General features: G+C 43.2%; 1 protein-coding gene across 7 annotated transcripts in view; it reads right to left on the bottom strand.

Annotated features, from left to right (window-relative positions):
* The window catches only part of PHLDB2 (pleckstrin homology like domain family B member 2), a 63,865-nt gene extending 55,247 nt beyond the window's left edge, over window positions 1–8,618 (bottom strand). For 4 of the 7 annotated variants that reach the window (XM_059493036.1, XM_059493071.1, XM_059493078.1 and 1 more), the window contains exon 1: window positions 8,565–8,618. The gene's annotated coding sequence lies outside the window, so the exon portion shown is untranslated. Of the gene's footprint in view, window positions 1–6,481; window positions 8,506–8,564 lie in introns of those variants that run through there. The other 3 variants (XM_059493055.1, XM_059493044.1, XM_059493050.1) reach the window with 3 other exon arrangements.
* Between the last annotated feature and the right edge of the window lie 17,918 nt (window positions 8,619–26,536).

Here is a 26,536-nt window from a genome sequence, read left to right as displayed (position 1 = left end):
GCTGCTGATCCTTGCGGAGGGAGGCTCCTTCTCTCTGACCTCTGCCTTTTGCCTCTCCTGCTCCCCACAAGCTGCTCTCCCAAGAGAGGCCTGACCTTTCCCTCTGTTCATCAGGAATCCCCCTGTGCTGGCCTCACTTTGCAGTGCTTTTTCTTTCTCTATAGAGGTCATTTCTCAGTCCTAAGGAAAGTTTTAACCCCACTGTGCATATTCTGCCCCTCACAGCAAGATGCAGGTTCCTTTAACATCACATAATCCACTGTTCCCTGAAAATGGCACTACTGTCCAAGGAACCAGAGAACAGGAAGCCCCCCAGAGCACTGCAGCTCCTGAAGGGAGTCACCCACATGTCCACGCTTTCCAGCACAACAGGACCGAAATTCTCCAGAGCAGCTGATGGGGAAGAACCTGGCCAGCAGAGAGCTTTACAACCCAAGTTTCATCCTCAGAAGGTTATTCTATTGACATGAGACATTTACCATCATTTTTACCTCATTTGTCTTCCAATCCATTGACAGACCCCTTTGCTAGCTCTTTCCAGCTTGCCACAGATCCTCCAAACTCAAAGCCTGCACAGCATCCCAGGCACCCAGCTTTGCTGGAGCGGGGCTGGGGACTGCCCCTGGACCCCAAGCACAGCTGCAGCCACAGGCAGCTGACCCCAGCAAGAGGTGACAGTGGCTCTCCCACTTGTCTGAAGGATCACGACACAAATCCAGTTAATACTGCCACTATGTTGACACCTTGGCATATTGCTTGTGTTATCTCTATCAAAAATACTGCACTTTGTGCCCAGAGGTCCCCAGAAAAGAACCAAAAATTTAGTTTTTCAGGCCATGTTCAACTTAACACAGAAAACTAGTGACACTCAACATTTCACAGATGTCTGCAACAAAGATGTCACCGTATCATTGAAGAGAAAAATGAAACTGGGAAAACTTGGAATTAGAAGACAGAACAAAGGGTTGGTTAAAAAACCAGGAAGATTCATTGCATTTCCCATATCTCTGATTAAAGTCCTGTGATTTATGGTGGTAAAAACCACCAAAAACCTCATCCTTCCTATCTTGTGAGATGACAGCTACCACTTAATCAATGTGACAAACTCTCCCAGCTTTATATGCTGATTAAGGAGAGCACATCTCAAAGGGAAGGCTTTCTATGCAATTAAAAATACAATCTTTTATTCAGTTTGGTGAATACTTGGGTTTTCTAATAACCTTTTATAAGGTTAAATATTTATATGGTTTCATTTCATGTTTGAGAACTCATCACACATTATAGCATCCCACAAACTCCCTCCCCTTGGTCAAACCCCAAGCCCTCAGCTCTAGAAACATCAGTAACCACTCACCTTAAGAGTTAGTCCTCCTGCAGGGGAAAAACTGACTCGCATCCGGACCTTTTGTGTCACAACTTCCTCTGGTTACTCCTTCCCCCGTCCCCTGACTGGCCTGGCATCCCTGGGGGCCATCCCACTTCCCCTGACGGAGGGGCGGGTCAGTCCCATCTGCCCAGCCCTTAGCTCTGCCCCCCACCCCTTCCCCTTGATAAGCTGCCTGCTCCATGTGGTTCGCTCTCTTTCCCGTCGGGTTTCCCTTCAGCGACTGTATTACTCTGCTGGAATAAAACCTTGCAAAAGAGCCTTTCTTGCCTCTATTGCTGAGCCAGTTGCAGTGAGTGTTGAGTGGAGGTTTGACTGCATTGCCTGAATGTTAACTCAGTCTGCTTTTTGACAGGAGAAGTTTGTTGGGGACACGAGTTAGGCAGTAGCACCTACCATTCTAACGTCTGTATTTTTTAACACATCTCCTTCCCTAGAGGATGAGAGATCAGAGAAGTCATCACTTAGTAATAATTGGATTTGAAGGAGAAAAGAACTTTTTTAAAAACTTTCCACTGTGAGCAAAACCAAGAAACAATGAGTGAATTAATGAGCTAATGTAACAAATAGCTCAAACTCCACAGTATATCTACTCTCATGAAATCATACTCTTCTAGATAAGGTTATGCAGGGCCTCCAGCAAGGCTGACTCTTGTAACAGAGCACATGCCACGCTCTGCCTTGTCTGGAATGAAGCAAAATTATTTCATCTGGGATTTATAAAGTCATCTGAAGTGAATGTATACAGCATTACCAATCATGTTTCATCTCTACAGTGCCCAGGCCAAATTAAGTTTTGTTTCACTAACAACCAGAAGAAACAATGATTCACAACTCAAGCAGAGAGTCAAACAAAGGATTCCAATTTTAAGATATTATAACACTGGGTGGCTTTACAGTAAAAACTCCTTTCCCTTGTGCAGTGGTTTAAGCCCAGCTTGCTTATACCCACCCAGGATGGGGGAGAGAATCATAAGAGTGAAAACATGTATTAAAATAATGACAGTTTGATATATAAAGCAAAAGTCATGTACAAAGCAAAGCAAAATAAGGAACTGAACCCCTAGGAAACCCTTCTCATCCCAGCTTTATATGCTGATTATGATGCCACAGGATGTGGGATATCCCTTGGGCCAGCTGTCCCAGCTATGAACTTCCCATGCCCCCTCAGCCTCCTCACTGGTGTGGCATGAGTTGAACAGTCCTTGACTCAACAGAAACACTACATAGCAACAACTGAAAACACCAGTGTGTTATCAACATTATTCTCATACTAAATCCAAAACACAATGCTGTAGCAGCTAGCAGGAAGAAATGAACTGTACCCCAGCCAAAACGAGGACACTTTATTGTAGGGGCCAAAAGCTGCAGTTCAACCAAGCCACAAGTACACTACCTGTATACCCAGCACTTCCCAGTATTTCATCCATAGATTTAGGGAGAAGTTTTCCCAGCACATAAGCTTCTCACCTATTCTTTACTTCTGCCTGGGCTACCTACCTCCCTTTAGCAGAGTCTGCTCTGGCACCCCTTTGCTCTTATGTTACCAATCAAGAGGGCTGCAGTGCCACAGACATCATCAATGCCCTTCTGTGACTGATAATAAACAGCTCTAAAGCAAATTCTCAAACTTGGCCATCTATCTTTTAAGGCTTTTTTGCTCTCCATTGTTTTTTCATTTTCAGTTTCTCACTGAACATTAACAGCATCTCCCTGCAGCTCTTGGCACTTCTACTATCTCTGACATTTCTATTCAGAAACTCCTACAGCAGTGTATTGCCACTCTTGGAAAACAGATGAAACCCCAACTGAATCAGGGTGGGGACAAAAGCCCATCACTGGCACTGCCTGCACATCATTAGAGTTTCATTTGTTCTGCGCAAGATCTTCAAATGATTAGGGTCTGTTTCAACTATTCCAATGAAAGACACATTGTTTTAGAAGCAAGAAGGCCTCTTGAATTTTCACACTCTGAACAAAATTTGGTGAATGAGTGCTGATGGCTTCAGCATCTGGAGATTTCATTTTCCCACAGTATAGCACGCCTACGTGCATAAACAGACTGTTCCATCACCAAGCTCATTTACCTCTTCCCTGTGTAATCTGAGGACAATGTACTTACTCCTGATTAAATCAAACCTGGTTTTATTCCTGATTAAATCAAACTTGGTTTTATTCCTGATTTATTCTGCTTATTTACAAATAAAAGTCTTGATAGGCTCAATGGCAAAGTAAAACTCACTGGAATCTACTGTTTACCTCTGAAACACTTACGTGGAAATTCACCTTTCCTCAAGCCCACTGTCATACTAAAACAATATATTCACAGAAAGGCACCTGCATAATTTGGTGGAGACTCTGTACCCATGAATGGACACATCTTTATGAGACAGCAAAGTCATCTCTGCCAAAAACTGGACAACTCAGCAAGGCTGTGATCTAAAGGTTGCCCTAAACATCCTTCTCAATTTCCTCCTCCTCCTCCTACCCCACAACATAATACACTAGACCCCAAACTACACCTAACTTCGTGCCAGCATAGTCCTGAAATCTGTTCAGTCCCTGTCTTTTCAAGATATAAATCCTGCAACACATAGGTCTTTGCATGCAAGTGACCATAAGGCCTGCTTATAGGCAGATTGTTTTAGTTCCTAAAACTCACAGCTTGGCACCTTCAGCAAAACTAAAGGAATTAAAAATCAAATATCTGTGAATCATATTTGACTAAGTCACTCCCTTTCAACCCTGCAGGTTTCCGATGTGGAAAAGGGAGTGGCAGAGGAAGTCGCTCTTATGGCTTACCTCTTTCTCTGAGAAATTATCATGTTGATACTGGAGAAGAAGAAGAAATAAAATAGTGCAACAGGAAACACCTGAGTAACATTATCCCACTCATAAACCACATATGTTTTACTGTAACAACCCACATGACTACTCCAAAAATTGCACTTAAATATGACATTTTTAATTATCCTTATTGTTATAACATGATTCTCTCCTATTTGAAACAGATTGATGTTGCAGGCATTGCCCATCAATTGCTCTTTCCAATTGATGGACATAATAATTTTAATCAGGTCATGACAGCTGACAATTTTAAATATGCATCAAAAATTAAAACATTCATTACCATGTAAACATTATGGCTAGGTGACTACAAACTGAGGGCAGAGCCATTGACATATGAGACACAAATAAAAATGCTGGGGAAAATGCTGAAGCTTTCTAACTTTTGTGCCATAACATAGCTACTCTTACCTGAAACTGAAACTGTCAAAGCACTGATTTCAATGAATCTAAACTAATTCACATGCATTTGGTAAGACAAGATATTAGACCACCTACTCAAACAGCATTACTTTAGTAGACATCACTGCCCCTCCTTACCTTAGAGTCACACTAACCACCGTTTCATCTGGAGTAGCTCACTGAGATAAATTAAAGGAAGAAGGAGGGTTAATCCTTTTCTGCTGGAACAAAAGCCCCAGACAGGTAGAAACATACTAGAAGAAATTTCTGCTAAAACTGAACTCCTTTCATCATGCAGAAAGATATGATTGACAGAGGACAAGCCAAACTCCAACCATACTCATCTTTTCTATTTTGGTACTACCTTTCTGGTAGTTAAGTTCCAGAGTCAGTTATCTGACCCAATGACTGTATCATGTCATGACAGTAGTGACAAGCTCCCTGGTATCATTCTGATGCTATTTCATTAACTCCTTTGCTATTGAAAAGTTGAATATGCTTAAAAGATTTGCAAACCTGAAACTTTAAAGTTTCACACAGAGATGGCAAATCGAAAGCTCTGCTGTTGGGCTGCGACTGCTTACTGTGCAGACTAAGAAAACCCAAACCAAACAACATAGCTGGTGTACAAATAAATACATTTAAACTCTAGACCAATTTCTCATTCCTGAAGCTCAATAAAACAGATTTTCTTAATCTAAAATTTCAGGAAGGGTACTGAGTGCAAAACAATTATGTATCCAAATTAATATCAAGCAGGAGCAGAATTTCTGTCTGTACAAGAGCAGAAAGACCTTAAAGAGAAGTTTCTCTGTTCCCACCCTATTTGACATGACAAATTTGCCCCTAGGGCACCCCTGACAAATACAATGAGAACAGGTAGGTAAGGCCCAGAAAATCTAAGCAGATAGAAAAACTAATCAAAACAGCTTCATCCACCCTTATTCTTTTTTCTCCATTTTTCTCCCATCTATTGCATTTTCCCACTCTCAGGCAACCTTTGCCCGTGATCTGCTTTCCTCTGTGCTGATTTCTTTCACTGCCACTTCCTTCCGTTAATCAGCTCTCTCTAGTGCCCATTTACTCTGACAGCTTCTGTCTCTCCTGTTTTGCTCATCCTTTTCTCCTCAATTTGTCTCCTTCCCGGGATGTTTGCCCCATATTTCCAAATGTCCCCTCTAGCTCTTTAACGCTTCTTCATTTCCCAGCAGTCTCAGGGCAGCAAGCATGCCCCCAGACTAAATGCTTCTCATCACACATGCTTGGCAAACCCCACCATGGCAGTGACAGCTTGAATGGCACCGCTGTGGCTGCTGTGCTGCCCAGCCATGGGTCTGCCTGTGCCAACACGGGGCAGCATTTATCAGCAGGTCCCAGGACGGTGCTCCCTCAGGTGAGGCACAGAGGTGCTACACCTGCAGTTACACAATTTACTATATAACAAAGGAAGTTAAACGAAGTGGTTCACTTAAAAACTGACCCCACCTGCACAAGACCCGAGCAAGAAAAAAAACCTCAATCTTGGTCATATTTACACAGTTCACTCTACACTGTAGTCTCTGGAGGACCTTCTTTCTACAGGGGAAAAATCCCCTTGGATTTCTGTGGCATCTTGGATGTGCTCTACCAGTCTAAAACAAATCCTAAATGAACAGCACCTGCTCAAAACACCCAGAACATAATTTTATAGCTGCTTGTTTAATTCAGTGGAAAACACTGTTTGCCTTGCTGGCAGTTATTACACACCAGATTTAACCATTCATTTTAACAAATTAAAATAGAAGTAATACACAGTGAACACAGCATTAATCTCTTCATTAACAATCACCAGCACTTGCCCATACCTACTTTGATTAATTCAGCTTTTCTCTGGATCTTCAAGTGCAAAAGACAAAAAAGATCTTAAATATCTTCCGTCCTTCTTATCCAACTCCAGCCTCAAGATGGATCAGCTACCTTTACTTCACCCAATCTCCACTTCCTATCTAAACCCAAAATACTTTTAAATTTTTCATGATGGGCTTTGTTGCTTCTCAACAATAGTCAAATGATGCCTTTGACTACTTCCAAGGATATGGTTGATAATTGTATCTGATAAGCATAGACAGTAACTGATATGGAAAAAAAATGGCCACTCTTCCTGCCCTGGCTGATGGCAAAGATTTCCATTTCCTCTGTAAAAACAGACACACTAATGAGCTGATTTAGCATTTGTCAAAATGGAAGCAGAATAAATTACTGGTGTGTTAAAGGAACTGTGTAAAATGAACTATATAGAAAGGGTAGGATGTCACTACTTGACAGCCCTAAAAGCATCTCTTTTTCTGTAACCCGGTTAGTTCAGACTACCCCTCCCCATGACAGCAAAGGTAGCTAACTGAGATGAGTTAACCCTCCTTCTTCCTTTAACTTATCTCAGTGAGCTCTCCCATCTTCTCATCACTTAATCTCCTTTCTTTACTACACTGCTTCCTTCTGCTGTGGGAAAGCAAGCCCATCTTCATTCACCCTTTGCAATTCCATTCTATCATGCCTTACTTCCTCCCATCTCTGATCCTTTCCCATGTTAATAACTTATTTTTGAGAACATTATCCACAAGAATATGGAGAATGCAAAAACCAGAAAGTTCACTAAACACGAAAATCTGCAAAAAAGGTTGTTGTTGTGTCCCTCTTCCTCCAAAAGAGAGTGAAGGTGTGGCACAAAAATGAAATATTCTCCATGTTCTGACTGGCAACATGTTCACCCAGATGCCCTAAAGATGCAGACACAGAGGATTCGGGCACGTGCAGAGTCAAGGCACAGAGACAAGATGACAGGTTGACAAGATAAGCATTTGGGGGAAAAAGGAACTGGTGACAAAAGCCATGTGTGTGAGATCAAGAAAGCGCTCAGTGGCAGGAGCAGAAAGCCATCTCTTGAGTCTTTATGTAAGCGCAGATAGTCTATTTACACTTCTGGACATGGGTAAAATTCCTCAGCAGCTTTGGGGCAGGAGAAGGAGCGGAGACCGTAGTTTTCAACCCGCTGCTCCCTCTGATCGTGGGCAGATATCTTCCCAAGAAAAGCACTGATCTCCAAGCTGAACTCATCACCGAGCGCGGGGCTCCGGGTGCCGCCGAATCCCACCTGGCTGCAGACAGGGCTACACGAGGGGGAACTTAGGAGCTCTGAATCTATCAGGGGAGATGGAGCCCAAACCCCCGATTTCCGTCCGCAAGCCGATCCGCCGTAACGCCGGGTTCCTGTCGCTAAACTCCAGCGACGCCGAGACGGCACCCATCGCCGGCTCATCGCCGGGAACCCATGCCCGCCGGCACGGCAGCCCTCGCACAGCCGCAGGAGCCCTTATAGACCACCAGCCGAACAAAGGATCGCGGACAAAGAGCCTTGTCCCACGTCTTCCCCTCCACCAGGTAGATTATTTACGATGGAAAACCCAACCAAGCAAAGCCAAGCCCCGCCGTTCCTCCCTTGCTTCCTCGGACCTCGGACGGACGTCCCCGGCGCCCCCGGAACAGAGGCTTTGTTCGCCAGCGGGGACGCGGCAGAACCGGGGGAAACACCCGGACAAAGAGGGAGAAGCGTCTGGCGACGAAAGGGCTAAGGAGGAAGGGAGCCCCGTCTCTATCAGCTGCGGGGTCCCTGCAGAGCCGGGCGGCAAGGGGAGACTCCACCGCCCTCACCCGTCAGACGTGCGAAGGGACGGGAGGCGGGGGAGTGGATGGGGGTGATGGTGGCACAAACTGCCTTAAAAGTAGCCCAAAAAACGGAGACGGCTGCAAGCAGCTGAGCCGGCGTCAGCCCAGGCTCCTGCGTATCCGAGAGGGACCCTCTCCCCATCCCCGCGGGGCCCCGCCGCCTCCTTCCATCCTGGCGGCCCGAGAGGGCGTCACCCACCCCGCGGGACAGCGCTTCCCCCGCACTCACCGCCGCCTCCCGCCGCCGCTCCCAACACATCCCGCTCTCCGCCGCCCGCCCGGCTGCAGGAGCGCCGCCGCCCCCGGGAGCCGCCCCCTGCCGCAGCGCCCGCCCCCCGGCGGGGCCGGAGCACCCCCGCGGGCTGAATGGTTCCCTCCCCTCAGGCCAGGGTCGCGGGAGCGGGGCGGGCAAAGGGCAGCCGCGATGGGGGGGAAAGGGACGGAGCAGGGGGTGGGCGGACGAGAACGGGAAACGGGCACAGGGATGTCCCCGGAGGGGCCACCGTGGAGCTCTTCACGATCCATAAATATGAGTCGCCTGGCAATTTCCTGCCCGCGAGATTAGCTGAGCAAACAGGGCGGCACTGGCAGGGCGCGGGCCCCGTTTTCCGTGCCTGGGGCGCGCTTTACCTGCGCCTGCCCTCCACCTCATCTTCCTCCTCCTCATCCCCGGGAAAGCCGTGTTTCAGAGGGGTCTGCCCTCCGCTCTCCCGATCCCGGAGCGGAGCCGGGTTGCCTCCGTTCCCTGACTGGGGCGACCCTGCTACTCACCCAGCCCGGGATCACACCCTGCTGTTGCTTCTGCCTGAGGGGTCCTGAAATTGAAGATTTTCTCTTACCTGAGAAAAACACACCCATGAAAGTATGTGTGTAATACATAGACACCCTCGTGTGTATACACACACACGGGGCTCCCAAAAGACCCCTGTCCAATCCCCATGCATCACTGAAGGATGTAGCTGCCACCACCAGCTCTTTGCTGTTTCCAAAGCAGGGAACGGGCTGGTGAGACTGGCCGGTCCTTGCTGGAGGGATTTTCACACCAGCACCAGCTCGGCAAAAGGTGTTTGCAAGAGCAGCGCGTCTGGCCCGTCCCGTGTTTGGCAAGCGGCTGGAGGTGCCAGGACCCACCTTCAGGAGTCCTGGCTCAGGAGACTGCTCAGTGGCAGAGGCAGCATCCTGCGGGCTTGGAGCTGTTGCAAAGGGGAAAGAAAAGGGGATAAAGCCTCCGGGGAGGGGTCGTCCCTCGCCCGGGATCACTAGGTGCTGGCAGCCCAGGGCGTATAACCAAGCTTTGCTTTCCGAGCGCCTGTGCAGTGTCAGGCTTGGTAAGGAAACCCCGGCGGCGAGAGATGCGAGCCAGCCTGGAGGACTCAGGGCAGTGAGCCAGAGTATCCTGCACAGAGATCTTGTTTCATGCTGTGTGACCTCGTCACTTTACCTTTCCCCATTTGTTTCCCAAAGAGGGAATTCGGGGATAGCAGCACTTACCTGCTGTGCAGGGGTCCGGCAGGATGGGTCAAAGCTCACCCAGCACTCAGCCGGGTAAGCCACTGCCGCTGCCTGTTCCGGTGTACCACGAGCTTGCTGTGATACACTTCCCGCCTTATGTATTCCAGGAGATATTTTACTTGGCTAGAACCATAACTTCACTACAATATAAACTTGGTAATAACTCATTAGTACCTGAAATCTACATAGTGATACCCACAATACTAGAGAATATTTTAAAAAATATGCCCTTGACTGTCCTAGTGTCCCCTCTGGTTTACTATAAAAAGACAAGCATTGAGACTAATTACTCTAAAAGGCCAGAACCTAAATGGTCTCTTCTGTGATGCCTCTACAAATATCCCAGTGTTTCATTTTCCACTAGCATTGAACCTGGCTCTTCTGTTTTGTTCGCTGAGCAAGCAAGGCACTTAAAAAACAAAGGCATATGTGTGTAATAAATGCAGTTACAGGCATGCTCACAGTTGGTAGAACTGAAAATTGCTTTTAATCCTGCCACAGACAGAACCAAAAGCAGCCAGCCTTCCCGTCATCTCACATGATCTTCCTTTTCCTTTTAAGTGGGAAAAAACTGTAAGTAATAGTCTGCAAAAATCTCCCTAGGAACCGTGAAGCCTAGAAGTATGGAAAGCTGCAACTTTGCGCTTCCGGTCAAACTGTTACTCTGAAGGACTTGTGATATATCAGCTGAAATATTCCTTCACTTAGTTCCTACCCAGTAGGTGTGGAGGCAGCAAAGCCGGGTAAGGTAGACCATATGTTTCCCCTGCTACCTGTGTGCTGTGAAAACTTTGCCTTAATCAGTGTGATCTGTTTATTTTCAGCAAAAGAAATACAAATACAGAATAGGACTTATTTCTAAAATAATAATAAGTACTCAAAATAATAATAAGTACTCAGCCATAGCTGAGGTTCTGAAATAACTTGGTAAGTTGTAAAGTTCAACAGGCAAGAGTCTGGCAATATAAAACAACAACAAAAACTCCATCTTACATTTTATTTGTAGAAAATACTTAAAAATTAGGAAACAAGAGAACCTCCATAAACTAAAGAGCTGAAAACTCTTGTTGGAGCAAAAGAAGTCAGGAAAAAGTATATGGAAACTTGCTTGAGAGCTACGAGTCATAGATGGGTTCAACAGTCTATCTAGCTAGCATTAACAGTTTTCATGGCAATTATACTTCAACATCAATGGTACTGCATATCACAGAGGCTTTTAAAATTCTCCACCCTTCAGTATGCAAGCATGCCCGATAAAAGTTTGGTTTCCATGGTAATCCATATAAGTAGAAATTGAATGTGGAAATGTTTACAAAAAGCATGCTTTAATCAGGAGCACTGCAAATGGTAATAAAATGCCATTTTGTTACCATCCTTCAATGCCATGCTTCTGTAAAACAGGTGAAATCACTTCAGCTGCTTCAGAACTGAAGTAATCTCTGAGCAGGCACCCGCAGTCACAACCTCTGCATTACCTGGTCCCTTACCTTCACAGATTTTACCCACATCAGGTGTGGACAAGACTGCATTTCTGCCAAATGAGCCAGAGCCCACAGCTGGGAGTTGGTTCAGCCTTTTGTTACTTGCAGGAGGAGAGGCCATTCCCAGTCAGACAAAGCTGCTTGAGATAAAGCTTCCCATTGATGACTGGGTGCTGCTATACCCAGCCTTTTCTTTGGTGGCAAAACTGGCCTGGTGTCTTCCATTTTGTGCCTTAACTACTCATCTGGATTCATAGTCTATGATTTGTTACATTCTTTGGTGGGGTGATGCAATTATTTATTAAAACCAGATCAAGAAAATGATGCAGGTGAAAGCTATTCCTTCCCAACACGTCTATGTCTTTTGAAAAAGGTCCAGAAATTACTTGTATTAGAGTGATTGATGAGAACAGAAGCAGCTAGATCTGAGCAGCTGTGCTTCAGACTGAACCTTTGTTTCTTAAACCAGCATCACCAACACACCAATGGATTATTAAGTTGCACACTTTTTGAACAAACCTGTTACAACAATTGAAGTCATAAGGATTCAGTTTTCCAGGATGTAACCAGAGCATTTTAAACCACCTGTCTATAGCTTGAAAAGCAGAACTTTGGGTGCAACTTCAAAGTAAGCAGTCATTCCTCTGCTGTAACTTCCTCAATGACATTTTGAGGCAGTGTAGCAGGCTGGATTCTAGGTTATGAAAGAATCTTGATTTTTAAGGCTTGTTGGGAATCTGCAAAATCAAAAAGCAGTGTGGAGGATGACTGCATTCATCAGTACCATTCTGGTGGAAAAAAAAAATCACAACCTGCACTTACACTGGTCATCCTAGTTAAAAATCTAAAAAGGTCTTAATTTAGCACTCAATAGAAATGTATATCAGTAATAAAATAAGTTGGGGTTCAACCAGTGGAGTGTTCTTTTGACTTGTCCTGGAAATTTCTTGAACTATCACACAAGAGCTATCAAGAAGAAACTCCCTGGGGAAAATAAGTTACATGAGTAATCAAATCTTATGCTTCAGGGCACAAGTCAATTGCTGGAAGTCTCAAGAAAGGAATTTCCTTACACTCTTCCTTTGCACAGTTGTACATAATTAACTAGGTTGTAATTGCAAGGCAAAAAAAGCGATTATATTTTTTACGTTTTCTGAATCATCAGGCCCTGGCTGCTTTTGCAGTTGAATTCAGAGCTTAAGGGACATGTCTGGTACATGGGTTTTGTTGCACTCCTGTGAGTTTTTGTCTAGATTTACAATACATTTGGGAGGTTTGCTTTTCCTTTATGCTGACTGCCCAGCCCACAGTATAACTCTGTTGCAGAACTACCATTAAAGGAAGACTAATTTAGACAGTTAATTTTCTGTAAATAATCAGTAGTTACCTTAAAAAAATCTCTCTATAATTGCACAACTCATAATGACTCATTTAAGTAGCAGCAGTGTTGCATCCATAATGGCCTAAAGATATAAACAAGACAAGATTTGTCGGAGAGGTAACTATTTTTATTAAGCAACTTGACCATTTAATGCAATAAAAGAGCACGCTTTTTCTTCATTAAATAGGGTATTTTAGTAATCAAAAGAATTTTTGCTACCACAGTATGGACATTGCTTCAAATCACAAGAGCACTCCCCTATTAGCTTGTGTATGGTTCTCTGTCTTCACAGCTGATTAATTGCTTCCCTTTCCTAGAATCAGTGTGTGCACTGGTCAGTGAGGGTGGCTTAGGGCTTCATCAGCCAGCTCTGCTAAGCTCTCTGCAGTACTAGTAAAGTGTTTTTTCCTGTACACAAGTACATTTTGAATACACGATCTGTGAGAAAACACAGTGAAAACTACAAGCACTAGCAAAACCTTGGCCAGTGCTCCTCATAGATGCCAAAGCAGTAGGAAAGCAGTTGGCACAAGACATGGTGCAAATTCTGTAGCTACACTGGTTTACAATTATAGTCACAGATTAGGACAGATAATAGTTTTGTACTCAGTGGTTGGATACAATGGTACCTTCATTCCATAGTTGCCTTCATTCCCCTTCTAGTCTTATCTTTTACCCAGCAAGCAATAAGCTGATTCATAAGTCCTTACATGCACCGAAGTTTGGTACCTTATAATTTCCTTCTGATTCCAAGCCAGGGAAGTTTTCTATTCTCCTTTGAGCTCTCTTTATCAAATCTGGATGCATATATAACAGTACTGTGGGTCGTGTCAGTAGGACAGTACTTCCTTTAGTAGGAAGTGAGATGAACTCTAAAGCAATTTAAGCTATTTGCCCAAGGTTACAGAAGAAATCTCAGTGGGGACATGGTATGGAACAGAAGAACCAAAGTTACTACTTTAATTTCACAGTTAATCTGTGTAAAGATGGATCTCTTTGGGCTGAAATAAATTCTCATTTGTTTTCTTCCTCCTGCAAAAAAGTATTCTTTCCCTTCAAGTGAAATTAAATTAATTAATATGGAGTCAAAAGAGGTGAAACAATGTGTTTGTACCAAAAAGAAAGATGGTTGCCAAAGCTTCTTTCATTCTGTTTGGAGACATTTGGGCTTTTGTAAAGGAAAAAGCTTTGTCTAATAAAGTTTAGATAAAATATATTCCCACAACTTATTCATGAAGCTGTTTTTGCTGACAAGTTTTTATATGTGCATTCAGAAGGGTTGTAGAGGTTTTCTTTTCAGCAGATGGCCCCCAAATGTAGAATTATGTCCCATTTGCAGCACAAAGGATGACACAGTATTGCTACTACTTTCTCACACTGGTAGAGGCAGAATAAGATGCAGAGATAGATTTTAGCCTCAGATTTCTGGATTTTTTTCTCCTAGCAGAAGCAGGATTAAAAGCATCTAAAAAATGTAAATTATAACAATTCTCTCCCTGCACAGCCCTTACTTAAGTATGCCTGAAATGCTTAGACAAAATATGCTAAACCCAAAGACAAACATCCTGAAGATGTGCTAATACCCAAAGTAAAATCAGCCTAAATCAAAATAGAAGTCAAACGACAAGCCACCACCACATGGCTTTTCCACTGCACTTGCGCCCCCTTCAACCCTAAAAGTATATCGGGATAGTGGAGAATGTTACAGAATGCAATATATTCCAAACAGAATAAGCAAGGGAAAGGGGAACATTGTCCAGCGCTTCCCCGCAGGTTTTTAAGAGATGGGTGCTGTGCAAGCCTGGCTCCTGAGGCCAGGATATATATGCCCTGTGCCAGATTATTCTGTATTCTGTTCTTCCCTTTCCTCCTTGTGTCAGCCCAAGTTTGAGTTACCCTGGGGAATAGTGGAGGACCATGCCCAGCCATCCTACAGGTAACACTGTTCCCTGTGCCTGCTGTTGGATGTGCCACCTGCCTCACAGGGCCTGTCACAGGCCAGTAACAGGACTGGGTTCTGGCACGCTGGGCAAGGGATGAAACTGTGGGAGGGCTCTTTGTGCAGGCTGCAAACTGCTGGAAGAGCTTTTGGTACCTGAGCTTAGTGTAAATAAAGTAAAGCACTTGGGTACTTCAGATTCAGAACTCTGCATCTCTCCATCTGCCCAGCCGGTGGTCAGTGGGAACTCTGCTCTTTAACCAGAAGCCAAAGCTTTAAATGTCAGCACACCAGCTAATGGTACAAGGTAAACTGAAAAGCAAATAAACACAGATATTTTGGGAATATGAGTAGTTTGAAAATGCTGCTTTACAGGAGCTGAGCCATGAAAAGTCTGCTGTCTTATGCACATGTCCTTGTCTACACTGGTCCCCACAGAACGCCTGTCCCTGTCCTGCCATGCTGCTCCTGGAGCTCGGGCACCCCTTTTCCACAGAGCCCCATATATGCTCTTTGCTCTGGGTTGCACTGCTGTGGCCATGACATCACACATTTCCCATGAAATTCCCACTGACTGATGTAGGATTAGACCTGCAGGAAGCAATAAAATATGCTTGCTGATCCCACAGTATCATAGGAAATTAACATATGACAATATTTAGCACATTGTTTAAATAAATTCTAATTTTATACTGTAGTTTAAAGACCACTGTAAAATCTGAGATAGGAAGCTGGGGGTAGTCTGGCTTCTTTGTCATAATGCCTTGTCTACATGTTCCTTTTTTTTTTTATTTCTTTGTACTACTGAAACCTTAAAGCACTCAAGGGGAGGCATTTCAGTGTTGGTGAGCAACAACCTTCTTTTAGGTTGCAAGCTCCTCAGACCATCCTGTAAACTAGAAACCCATTTTAAACAAAAAGAGAAATGCACTATGTCAGTGATACGCTTTGCCAACAGGACATAAATTACTAAGCAATATGAAATGGTGACCCAAAAGTAGCCCATAGGAGCTGGGCGATTAATACATAAAGAGAGAAGAGGAATGACAGCAGTTCCTCATTAGACTTAGAAACAGTTTGTCATTATTGCATTTTTTTAAACTTCAGAATTTTAATGGGAGAAAAATGTATATTTATGCCTCCAATCTCCTCTATAGTTAACGGAGGCTTCAGGTTCCCCCTCCCCCTTCATTTCTAGAGAGGCTGCCAAGTTTTCCCAGAGCTAAAAGCAACAACTTTCTGTTAAACATTACTTCATGCTTCTGGTATTAATCTAACAGGGGGCTGGATGAGGAGGAGGGGAAGCTGCAATGAAAGCTGATTTCCTGCCATGCAGTGGGAAATCCATAGAAAAATTCGGATCTAACACTAATTTTAACAGCTGGATGACTGCTTTGGCTTTTACTTGCCATAGGAACATACAACTGCATAGGGTTTTTTTGGTTATAAAAACAAACCAGATGTCAAGCAAAAGGCAAAATGAAAAGGAGGCATGCATTTGTAAATGCCCCAGTTAAAGCATTCTTTTCCACTACTCTAGAAATATCAACAAATTTTGCAAATTGTCTCTTATTTCTATTAACATTTCTAATATGAATATTCATGGAAAGAGAAAACATCCAAGAAAATTGTCTTCCTAATAAGCATTTCAACAAATATTTACTTGGGATGTGCTCCAGCCACCACTTTGCAAAGGGCATTAGTGAATTTGAGAATCACACAATAGAGACATTTAAATAAATCTTTTTGAGGGAGATGAAAAAATCATCACAAAACCAGTAGATTGTGAACACTCAAAATATATGTGAGAGAAAACTGTCCTGTAGCAGTCCTGGCTGTAGACAACATACAGCACAGAACTGTTAGCAGCATATCTCTCAGGCTTGACTATTCTGTTAATAATTGTTTGGAGAGTGATGTCCACAAACGTAATCCTTTATCTTGACTTTTTAAAATAATGGCTGTTTTCTTCTTTCAATGCTTGTTGCTTCACCTGTTTCTTACACACCATGTGGCTCCAATCATGACATATTGTAGAAGATTTTTTACATTGAAGCAAAGAAACCTTCATACAGTACGCATGCTGAAACTGAATGCTGTTTTGCAGACGAAGCAGGGCTATATGTTGTGTGTGTATACAAGGAAGGACCTTTACCACAGATTATATTGATTATAAAGCTTTACCTGCCCGCTGATGCATGCAATCAACAGAACATGGCAGCTGTTTTTTATGTTCCTAACTGCAGCCAGCTGTTAGGCTGAAAGTGTTAAGTCACCCTTTTCATCAGTCCCAGGCTTGCATTAGGCAAACTGGAGGACTCTCAGGAGCAGTGATGCCTGAGAAACCCCAGAAGCTAACAACCGAAATATGAAGTTATGCTATGTGAGCAGTGAGGCTTCTCAAGGGGCAGATAAGCACAGGGCTGGAACATTTGATAGTCTGAAGTACTGATGGGCAGGAGAGACGAGGAATGAAGGCCTGGAAAACGAGGGAATGAGAAAAGTTCCTGTGGATATCACATTAGAAAGACGTTTTAACAGATGAAGCTGCTTAGGGTGTTGAAAAGGCAGAGACCTCTAAAAAGAAAATTGTTTCCAGTTTTTTTTATTTTGTGCTCCTAAACCCCAGGATGTTATGCATAGTTTTTAAGTCAATGGGACTATTGCCATTGCTCTCTCTGTAGTCCAAAAATTCCAGCTGGTATCAGGTTTTCCTTGTAATGGAAACAAGCTGGCAGAACTTCAAAGTCTTGATAATAGTTTATACAGAGAAAGGACAGGAACAGTTAGTTATACTTCCCTATTTAAAATGTTGTTTTCACCTCTCAATTTTTTTGTAGAAGTTGGATAGAATTTGGCAATGAAATGGTGCCACTTGTATCTGGTCAAAGCTCAGGAAGAGAAAATGTAGCTGTACTGGAATTTGTTTGGGACCGGTTATCTGAGAGCTCAACTTTTGTTAAATATGCCATGACCAGGGGCTATGAGCACCATTTCAGGGTGCTCATAACCTAAGTCATGGCATATTTAACCATATGCTCACCAGCCTTGATCACAGTCGGACAGCATTTCAGTGGCTAAGAAACTGAAATGGAAGTTTGAAAAATAGGGATATATGAGTATCCTATTTCTTTATTGGAAAGCACATGCAATCCTGATAAACACTAAGACAGTATGAACTCTCCAAAGAACATAGGAAACTGAGTGAAAAAATGAATGAATGAAAAAATGTTGAGTAAGTGAAAATAACACTTCAAAATAAATTTACCTTTCATTAACAAATCCAGTTCAAACAATTCCATCAGAGTCTTAATCTTTTCTAAGTTTTTACCACAGTAGGATTGTAGTCTCAGTTTCAAAGCTGTCCTAACTTTATATTTTTACTTCTTTGAAAAAAATGTTTCTCTTTTAAAAGTAGTACAGTCCCTCATTTATTTTCTTCCTTCTTTTCTTCTTCCTTAATCATATGCAACAGCAGAAATGGCCTTTGTTAGCTTTTTCTGGGCTGGCAAGAAGCCCAAAGATCCAGCTGACAAAAACATCAAGTCAGCAATTCCAGTGTGAAAAATGTCCTTTTCAGAGCCCCTGTTTACAGGATCCCTGTCATGGAGCACCTCAGCAGCTCCACACAGAAGAGCCTTGCATTGCCCTTCCTCCCAAGGTGAATTATCCTTGCTCTGTTCCTTGTGTTTCAGCGCTGAGCTCTCAGTTCCCCACCGACTGCTGCCTGGCGTTTGTGCGCTGAGCTCTGGGGGAGGCTGATGCGACAGCAAAACAAAGCTCCCGTCACTGGGTTCAAGAAGTGACTGCAAGGCTCAGTGGGCCAGCTCCTGTGCCTCCCAGCCCTCATTACATCTGAAACAGAGCACCCTGCACTCAGAGGGAAGCAGCTTGACAGGCTGTGTGAGCCTAGACACAGTAGGGTCAGCAAAAGGTCCCCGAGTCACCCACTACTGGATCACTTGAGTTTGCACCAGAATTTCTAACACAAAAGGGTCAAGATCTTCACAAAAGTTGCTCATTCATGGTGGGCAGCATTCAGAAAAACAAATGCTGTGAACAAACTTAAGAGTCTCTCTCATGCTTTAGTTGAATAAGGTGAATTTTGATTTATTTTTTCCTCCCAAGGGAATTCAATGATTTTTGAGGAAACAACACAGTAAATAAAGATTTCACTGGGCTGTGCACTGATCTGAACTACAGCTTTGGAGTATGGAAGTGGTTCATCCTGCAATCATAGCACTTCATTTAATATCAAAATAAGCACTTATTTCTCATGCAGTTTTCTTTCCTGAGCCTTTCTTTAGTGGACACAAGTGAACACTGTGCTTTTTGTTCTTTCTCCTCCCCTTTCCTCAGTGATCCTTTGGTATTTACCTCCTCTCGTTTTGGATTTCCTGTCTGTACCCTAGGGAAAGGATTTTCCTGTGAGAAACAAATGTCATGTTGCTGATCTGTTTGGATGCCCAGAGTTCAAGCATAGCCTCCATGTGAAGCAAAGCTCTCATCTACCTGCTACCAGAAGAGTACTGCTCTCAGATTTTATTTTTTTTTCTGAACCATTTCATTTGGAACTAGCTTTATAGAATCAATTTTCTGGTCCCTAGCGGAGCTGCTGTTTCCATTTTTTAAATGAAGGTCGATACAACTGTTTTGGGTAAGTGAAGATGTAAACTGGATTAAATCTCAAAATTCAAGCCAAACATAATTTTGAAAACATATGTACATACATACTTTCTGTAGGGTACTGTGTAGCACATATGTTTTGGTTACTGTATTTGATGTTTTGCTCTGAGAGGGGGAGAAAAGCAAGTGGGAGTACTCTGCATTTCTTCCACACATATACAGAGAGCAGGGCGCAGTGGCTCTAGTAGAAGCATCCAGATATAGTGATATTAAACACACACAGCTGTTCCTGAAATTGCAGAAGGTGGCTCTGCATAAGAGAAGAAATATTCCTGGCAATTCACACCTAATTATTCGTGGAAATAAAAGTCACCAGCAGGACAAGAGAAGGAAAGAAAGTTCTGCATTTGAGCAGCAATCTTCTGAGTCCCAGAAGATGTTTGCTCAGATGGTTGAGACTCAAAACTTTCTTCCCCTCAAAGACAGAGCAGAGCTTTTCATTTTTTCCAGTGATCAGAGACCAAAAAGCCTTTAGCCTCTGGGCTGAATTGTGTCCAAGGCTGTTGAGCCTTGGGTGACTTGCTGACAGGCCTTGGAAGTGCTTGGGAAGAGAGGTGCCACCTCTCCTCTGGCTCTGGAGAGGCAAGAAGACATACCACAATCATGCTGTGAAGACAGAAAAGTAGTTTTTGGAAGCTCCCTGTGGATTGTGTTTACTTACATGCATGCTCAAGTGCAAGGTACAAGTCCTATACTGAGCATGTGTCATACCAACAGAGTGCAAAAGTAGGACTTAAGGAGTGGGGTATATTGCTTTGTGCATTTTCATTTAGAGGTCTTCAGGGTGTTTGGTGCTTAGGATGTTGAAAATGCCTTAGATTTCTTTGCTATCCTCTTGTAGTATGTGATAAGAGCTGCTGGATTGCCATGATTGCAACTGTGGCAAACAACAATCTGTGTCTTTGAATGGTTATGCTGTATAACTTCAAGCTGATACAGAGCACTGGGGAGGGTTTTGTGGCTTGTGGTGTATGCAGAATGGGTGATTTGTAGGCCTTCTGAGTCTGACCCCTGTGCTTGTGAGGCATTGGATTGGATAACCGTGGTGGCTTATTCCATGTACAGTGTATCATACCTCACACTGCTCACTATTTTAAGAGAAATAAATAATTGCCTTTGTATTCTCACTATGAAAATTGACTAAAAACTTATTTAATGCACATGAAAGAATGTCTAGATGTTGAACTGTGGGTAATGCATTCTGGAAAGCTCAAAAAAGCCAGTACTCCTGCCAGTACATCACCAGAGAGCTAGCTGGAGTTCAGAAGAATGCAGCAGGATCATGTGCAACCTTGCTTCAGTCCTATCTTGAAACCATTTGCTTTTCATTTTCTTCAGTGTCAGTATAAGAAGAATCTAAATCTACACTTAGTGATCATTCGTGGGACTAATGAAAGGCAGATGCAGACAGTGCTTTAATAAAAGTCAGACTGGGTTGCAGGGGAAATTGCGTGGAGCTTGCAGACACTTTCAAACCAGAGGAACTATCTGTGAAAGGCACAGTTCAGAAAGTCTTGAACTTTGTCTCAAAAACTCATAATATTAGAAATCTCTTGAGATCAGGCATATAAATAGAATTGTCAAAAGCCTTGTTTTTTCAAATAAAGACACAAGGGACAACCTTTCTGTCACAGCAGACAACCCATTCACATGCTACATCTAGTCAACAAAACAAACACTGCGCAAAAAACCTTCTAGGCAGGGAGGCAGGTGAATAACCAAGAAAAGTTCATTCAAGGGAGAGACCGTGCTGGACACTCTAGTAATCAAAGAGTAAAACTGAACTGTGATCATGTTGACTGTACAGTAAAGAAAAAAAAAGCAAACCTCCAAGTGCAGCTCTCACTTTGCTAGTTCAACACTGTAACAAGTAAATATTGCTATGTGGAAAGCTCCAGTAGAATTGATTTAGGCTAGGTGGGTCTGGTTTGTGTTTTGTTCTGACCTGGCCTTTTCCTTCTAATTGATGATAATTTATATTTTCCACACTGGAATCTGAGTTGCATTCCAAATAAAAGGTTCACTTGCTTAACTACAGTTAAAAGCTGAGATACCCACTTCTTTGCCACTGCAATAATGAGGAGATCTATCAGAGCATTGCCATCTAATACTTTTGCATAACTTATCTCTTGCAGGTGGACAAGAGTTGGAATCTGGTACTGCATTTTTCTGATACAAAGCCTCCTGATTTCCGAGCAACTCATTAAACACAAGTTCTCACATATCAGTGAGTACTTCAGAAGAGATAACACCTACCCTTCCTGAAGCTCCGGGTGCCTGACTTCTGAAAACTCAGCTTTTATTCAGTCAGAGAGAAAGTATTTATTTGGCTGTGAGTTTTTTCTGCATGCTGCCCTGTTGTCTTTCTGGTTTGTCTTCCACATGAACAGCATTCTGGCACCTGCATGTTAATTCAGCCTGTTGTCAAACCCTCCACCTACACAACATTTTTTAAACAGCTTTGTACATACCCTTATTTTTGGGGTGTTTCCGCTATCTATTCTTTAAAGCCTAATTGCACTCCGCAGTTGATTCAAATGAACGGTGGTTGTTACACCCACTACCCTCAGCAAGTGCCAGCATCACAAGATAGGCATTTTTAGTTCCCAGGCAAGCCACTGTGTTTATGTCCCTCAGAAATACTCAGCAGGACACTAACCACGGATTACAAGTTTGCTCAGATACACAGATCTCTTCTCAGGGAACTTCTAGAGCTACAGACAATCTTCCTCTACATTCCTACAGTAGTGAAACCTCTTATGTAAATGCAGTGGCTCCCTTTTTTTTTACAAAACTAGACTCTGAGTACTATGAAAAAATGGCCTGTTCCACTCTACCTCTTGCTTTATAAATCATTTTCCTATCCCCAGCTAAATCTATTTTCCAGTTAAGTATGCCAACAGGCTGTTCTCTTTGCTGAAAGATCTGGATTTTGTCTTAACTGTAGATTCATAACTTTGTGAAACGCAACTCTACACATTTCAAAACTAACCTGTATTGTCAGCTAGCCTTAATGTGGTAAGATACAGCACAGCCAGAATAAAGAGATTTTTACCTTTCAGTCAAAACTGTCTTTTATGGCAATGAGTAGAAGCTGGCTTCATTCTCTGGAAAGCTCTTGACATTGGGACACCCACATTCAAGTTCTTGCTTTGTTTATCTTAGTGGGTCTGGAGTAAAAACTTCTGGTCCAACTTGGGCAGAACTTTTAAGTGGGATCCTGTATCAGGTCAGTGCCTGGTACCACAAAACAAATATTCAGGAATTAAAACATCCCATTAGCATCCAAAAGCAAACGTTAGTGCAACTGAGTTAACAAGAAAAATATATGTGTAAAAAAGAACATTTCAGACTGTTCTCTTTTCACTCCAGCTTTGAATAAACAAATTCCAAATTTCCAATACTGCTGAGGAGCAACCATTTTACTCCAACAGTAACAGAACTGCAGCACTGGTAGCAATGGGGTTTGGGCAGAAACCTTTAAAATTCCACTGCTCATAGGGTGTTTCAGACTTTTCGATGATTCTTCAGATACAAGTCTTCTAGAAGCCAAATGTACCAACTTTTTTCTCTTCCCAACTTCTTCGGGTTTCTTTACTGCCTTTGCTTCCTGGGCAAAAGCCGACACCTGATGGAACAAAGACTGCTGCCCCTTGCAGAGCTTCACAAAGCACAGGATGGTGCTCTGTGTGCATCTCTGCAGCAAGCTCTCTTCCCTGCAATGCTGCAGATCCTCCACCCTGATCCTGCCCTTTGTGATCATCCCCTTTAGCACAGCTCAGCTCTATGTTGGACCACTTCCAAGGCTAAGGAAGAACCCTTGTATACCTAATGACACCAGCCTGGGCTAGAGCAGTGATGTCCTTTCTCTGACCCATTTGACAGAGGAAATTTATCAGCTTTGGAGCTTTTCCACTTTAAACAGAGACTTGCTTCAATGCTGCTTGCCAGGACCTGCTCCATGGACCGCACAAAGGAGCACAGTGTCATGGAAATAAATGAGCCACCTCCTTGGAATTCTCCAGTCTGGGAGTCATGCCCTGGCAGGAGCCTCACCTGGCACCTATTTTGTCAACCAACAGGTCATAACCTAGAGGCAACATGCTGCTGTGAACAAGCTGTTCATAGGAACAAAGAAAAGTGAATGCATGGGCAGGCTTTGGAAATCCCATGGAAGTTTTACCTGATGAATTACAAGCAGATTGCAAAAACACTTCAGATACTTCTGGGAAGTACCCGATCCCATAACTGCTCCATCCCAGGAAATTGCCTCATCACTAGGCAGAGCAGTCATGCTACCTCTAGCTTTTTGCTCTGTGGCTTGATCAGTCTCCTTTTTCTGGCAAAATCATGAGTTCACATCCACAGGTGAGGTGAAGAGCCTCTGTGTGTCAATTATTTAACTGGAAAAGCCAATTGTCCTGCACAGGAGGTGTAAGTTTGAGTTGCCTCAGGAAGGGGAGGAAGCTCATGCTGAACTGATTCTTCTGCTTACTGGATGAGAGATGGGCACACAACTCTGAAGAGAACAGCAAATCCCCCAGGTGATAATGCAAGCGCCTGAGCCCAGGCCATGAATCTTGATTTCAGATAATCCCTCATTTCAAAGTTGTGAGCATGGGAGAGCACAGGAATTTTTGGCACATTTTTGTTCTTGTCAACAGCCCCTTTCCTGGGTTGTTTGCTCTCTCCAGTACAGTATGGCTAGTAGCCCCATTTTGGACACTTGGACCAGGACTTGGAAATGCAGCCCAAGCCCTCCGTTTATAAAAGTTAGACATGTTGCAATTTCACGTTCCTATTCTGCTGTTCTCCAAAATGGCATGTGCTGCAGAGAAGACCCACAGAGGAATCACACAGGTGACTGATAGCTGGGAATTTTCTAACTTTCAAGCACTCCGTTCTCTTTTAATGAGATTCTAAAAACACACCTCAATATGTTTCTAAAAGAAAGTTTTAAAAATTGTGGAAATTATATCACATAGAAATTTCAGAACTTAGTGTGAATCCTTGATCTCCGGGGTTAATGGCAAAGTACGTGCCACATCTCTTCCTTAAAGCATGAAGTACTAATATTCCTCTCTGAAAAGGTATGTACATTTCACAAGCTAAGTTGAGAGACTCTCAGTGATATTCATTCTAAAATATTCAGCATAAGCCATATGTCCACTTACTGAATAGTCCATGTTTGACTTTTGGAATTCATAACATCCTAACAAATGGAACCCTGAATGTATATATTTTTAAATAGCCTTGAATGCACATATTTGTATCTGCTCTTTCTATAACAATACTGTGCTCCTCAAGGGATGGCTGACAGAGCATGGATATTTACTATGCTTCGACAATGGGCAGTCTGGGAGAGAGTGAGCTTTTGCAATGCTTAAGAGGAGACAACAAAACCGGCTGTTCAACTTAGCCGGCTTGTCAACACGTTGTCCCCATAATTAGCTGTGCCCTCTGCAACCTCTTATTACACCAGCTGACCCAAGAAACATCAACATCTCCTCAGACCTGAAAAGTGTAGAGCTGCGGTCAAGAAGTGGCATGAGCTCACCTTCACAGAGACGTGGTAATCCTCAGTGTGAATGACTCCTCAAGTTAGGCTGTCACTCTCCAAAAGCCGGGGTCAGGACCCAGGACTTCATTGATGAAGACATATTAAACCCTGTCCAGATCAGAGCACACACGGAGGCCGCTGAAGGCAGAATAACCATACAGTCAGAGCCAAGTCACACTGATATTGTATGGAGCCTATTTGGAGGCCTGGCCTCAATTAGCATATAAATGAAGTGGTACATGCAGTCGCAGCTTGCCAGAAAATGAGACAAAATAATCTCCCCAGTTTGGCAGCTCTCTAGAGTATTTAGCTTGTGAAGGAAGAGCCAGGCACACTTTGAAGACAAGCTGGGTCCATGGCTTATAGCCAGTTGACTTTATGTGGCAAAAACACATCTTGAGAAGTCATGAAGGAGACCAATGCTTTTCCTGCTCTTAAACTAAGTTCTATTATAGGAAAGTGACTTTACAGATAGTCATCACCGTTCCAGAAGACTGATAGTATTTCACCTATTGCATCCACAAGCCCAGATGAGCTGTGGTATGGCCCTCTCAGTGCAGGCTTCTGGCCATTAACAGAATGCTTGATTTTATTCCAAGTAAAGGAGAAGGAATAGAAAGTTCACAGGAAAAATGATACAGAGAGATGTGACCACGTAGTTGCTGAGCTTAGAAACAGACAGAAATTTTACTTAGGGATCTTTATTAGGTAAAGAATAAGGACACCAAAACAGTTTCAAGGACCTTCAAAACTGGTGCAAAACAGCATAGAGGGAATGAGTAGCCATGTTTACTTTTATAGCCTATACAAGCCTTTTAATATATTTGAATTGAGACAGAAGAAAGAAGGCTTGTGTTTTTGTGCAGATGCCTTTCACATTCATCATGGTTTAGTTTTTCTTCTTTAAATATTTTCAGTTGTCAGGGGCTCAGATCAAATGCAAAAGCAGGGGAATGTAAGCACAAAGGTAAGCAGATGTTTCCAAGAGGAGTGCAGTCTGATAAATACATAGTCTGCTTTGGGGAGAATTGGATTTCTAGGAGAGAAACAAAATAGATTTAAATGTAGGTAAAATTCAAAGGGAAGATCAGCGCTGGGCAAGAATGGTATTTTTCTCCATACTCTAAACTGTGTTTTAAATATAGTGCCTTGAAAAAAAAAATCCATTCTCCATTTGCATTAACAACCATGGTCGAGCCTACTTTGACTATACACATAGCTGCATCTTGTTCCCTATCCTGAGAAAAATGCTTCTCTTCATTAAAGGATAGAAGTCACAAGAAAATCTTAGAAATCTGTATTTAAATCCTCTTGGCACCCCTTCAACTAACTTACAGTTTCTTTCTACACTGAGTTTGTCCCTTCCTCTAGTTTTCAAGCTTCAGTTTAGTGCTTTTCCATGGTGCTGTAGCAGCTGCACTCTGTAGTTGCACAGATGACTCACACTTTCACAGTGCCCTGAGCCTCCTCCTCGGCGGGGTGAGATGGGTGCTGTGATTCTGCTCTTCTACCTGTTTGGCCTTGCAGGCACCTGAGCACGCGGGTTCCTAAGAAAATCCAGAGTCATGATCTGGTCCTGGACTTGCTCTGGCAGTCAGGTAGATAGTGCTAGAGGTCCCATCTGCTCCTCACAACCAGGAAA

This window comes from Ammospiza nelsoni, chromosome 2 (genome assembly GCF_027579445.1).
Source record: "Ammospiza nelsoni isolate bAmmNel1 chromosome 2, bAmmNel1.pri, whole genome shotgun sequence".
Lineage (NCBI taxonomy): Eukaryota > Metazoa > Chordata > Aves > Passeriformes > Passerellidae > Ammospiza > Ammospiza nelsoni.
The sequence above is the reverse complement of the archived record's forward strand: the minus strand, read 5'-3'. Positions and strand labels throughout refer to the sequence as shown.